Here is a 3,028-nt window from a genome sequence, read left to right as displayed (position 1 = left end):
CAGCACACCTACCACGTGGGAGTCAACATCTCAGCTACAACATTGACTTTGTAAAGACCTTCCATCATCACAAAAATCAGGTACCCCCCCCCCCCCCCCCCTTCAGGGAGCCATCTGGTTTGCCAAGCTTGACCTTCACTTCTTCCTGTTGTGACCACTACAAATTCCTGGTCCTTACAAGTGGCCCTGCTGTTTTAATCAGGCCTTGTGAATAATGTGATTCGGGATGCACTGTCAATAACCACGTGTCTGCTTCCCTCCCCGGACGATGTTCTCTTCCACTACCACATGGTGCTCTGCCTTGTCCTGGAAAACCCCACTTCAACAAGGGAAAAAGGTTCCAGGTTCATCGTCTGTAAGGACCCTGCTAAGGAGTCAAGGTCTGGACACACAGCTACAGCTGTTCCAGCGGTTTGTACATTTCTACTGGGACCTCAGTCATAACTTTTCTCTTATGGCTCATTTTCCTTCTCCAGCCTCCCTGTGTCACTGGTCTTCCCAATCAGATCAGACATTCAGGAGCTTCAGAGATTTATTTCTGCCTCCCAGTCTTGTTCTCATTTATTCCACCAGGCAGTTTGTGGTCAAGAGCAATGCCTCTAATCTGCCCAGCTTCTGCTCACAAGTGGCATCCATGTGCTTGTGTCTTCGGGAACAAGTATGAACTTCCCACAAGAGCCTTGACTTTGACTGAGGCGGCAGAGCTTGTCCAGGTTGTTTTCTGGAAACAAATGTATCCTGTCTTACTGGCATGCTTCGAAGCACATGAAGCCAGATTGTCTTCCAGTCATTGTGGGCAAGACACACCGCAGCTGGTAGAATCACATACTGTATATGCCACCTGGATTGCTGTGGACACATCCTGTCCCCCTTTGTCCTGGTTGCTTCATGTCCTTCACAGCCAGAAGCTTCGGGCGTTTTCCATCTTCCTGGACTTGATGCTGCCCACCCGCTCTTTTTTTTTTAATCACTTTGCTTTTTCTGACCGCTTTTGTCTGACTTCTATTTGTCTCTGTGTTTAGTTTCTGAGTCATAACAAAGCACAGGATCTGGTTGCCATTTGGATGCCAAACACAGATATTTTGTCTTCATATTCTACACATTTTATCTAACAAAGATTCCTGCAAATGCAATCTCTCACTGAGAGGACTGAAACACTCAGCACGGTTCACAGTTGATGATTCAACCAGACATGGTTGGTTAGGTTTTGGGGAAACCTAAGTAATACTTTGCTGACTTTCTTCCTCAAGACTACAAGGGAAGTAGTACTGGCCTGACAACAGGCACACGCATGTGTGTGTGTACCGATGAACCTCACCTGCCAGCTCATCACCTCCTGCCCCTCCTACACGACACTCTGAATGTCTGTATCCGTGTGTTTATACCAACCGCCAATTTGTCAGTAATCCACCTGTTCCTGCATTGTGCTGCCTCACTTCCTTTTACCAGATTTCCATCCTTTTCCCATCTGCTTCTTGGAATAAATTATTTTTCATTTCCACTTTTTCTGAGTCTCCAATATCTCATTTGTTACAATAATACGCATGTCAGGTCTGTTTACTCCAAATGTTTATACTGAGATATTAGTAAGACACATGTCAAGTATAATATCACAACTCCTTGGTTAAATAGAACTTTCCCAGTTTGTGTTTGAACTCATCAATTATTAACATATCGCTGCGAATAAGGAAAACATGAAGTTTGTTATAACAGATTGTTTGATGCTGTGAGTGACCTGAAGATCTTTTCTGCTTGTCTAAAATATGCAGTGAAACATTCTTTAAGTTCATTTTTAGCACAGGATCTTTCTGTGTGGAGTCTGCATGTTCTCCCTGTTCCTGTGTGGGTTCTCTCTGGTTCTCCAGCTTCCTCCCACAGTCCAAAGACATCAAGAGGGGACAAGGCTGATTGATACTCTAAATTGACTGTAGGTGTGACTGTGAGTGTGAATGGTTGTCTGTCTCTATGTGTTGGTCCTGTGATGGACTGATGACCTGTCCAGGGTGAACCCTACCTCTCACCCAGAAGCTGCTGGGATAGACTGGATGGACGGATGGATGGGTGTTCATAAAGGGAAGTTATACACACAAAAATGGATGAGTGACACAAGAATTATTTCATACGTATAGGTTTTTCATACATTTTGGTTTTGAAGAATCTGTCACCTTTTGGTTTTACCATGCAATAAGTGGAATATTCATTGCAACAGCTGTTCGTCTTTCATTGAGTTTTAATCTGTATTTTGGATATCCTCACTCAGAAAGCGCCCGTGTTTGTGCAAACTTTCTTGTCTTTTGTGGTCATAGTGCACATTCTCTGCCTGTGAATGAGCAAATACTGAATCCTATTTAGAGAGTATTGCTTGTGCAGGGACACAGAAATGGTAACGTCACCATTGCAGATTTTACCGCAATCAGTAAGCTAAGTGAAGGGCTTGACCCACTCCACAAGCCCTTTAAGGATGTGTAAATAACTATGTGGCCTATCCCAAACAGCCCACAATGTAGAGCTTCTATTCTTAGACCAGGTTTCTATTTCGTCTCCTTTATCCCTTCAACCAATGTCCCAAGGACAGCTGAGGAATATTCTGAAAAGAAAGGGGAAGGACAAGAATATGTCCTAGAAACAACAAAAAAAAAAGGTACATAAACATGTTGTTTTTATGATTTTGACTGACAGCTGTTAAGTGTTCCTGTAGCCTGCATGGTGAAACGCTACAGAACAGATGAATAAGGTAAGGATATGAAAATAGACAGTCTCTTAAAACATAGATGATTTCTTACGCTGACTTCTTCCCCGACTGACATACACAAAGACATGCAGGGTTTTTCCTTTCTATTTGGTGCTGATTATCAGCTGCACTTTGATTCCCTTGAACGCACGAACAAAAGCATCCACAAGTGCTTTCCTCTGCTTACAGTTTTGCCTCTAAATTTGCATGGCCACACCAGGAAAAACCCTCCACCACCACCACCCATCGAGGCTGCCAAATATTCGTCCTCCTCGCCCTCTCCTACCTCTATAAATG

This window comes from Aulostomus chinensis, chromosome 8 (assembly GCF_037954235.1).
Source record: "Aulostomus chinensis isolate RoL2024-O1b breed Wild chromosome 8, RoL_Achi_v1.0, whole genome shotgun sequence".
Taxonomy (NCBI): Eukaryota; Metazoa; Chordata; class Actinopteri; order Syngnathiformes; family Aulostomidae; genus Aulostomus; species Aulostomus chinensis.
This window is presented reverse-complemented; position numbering follows the sequence as displayed.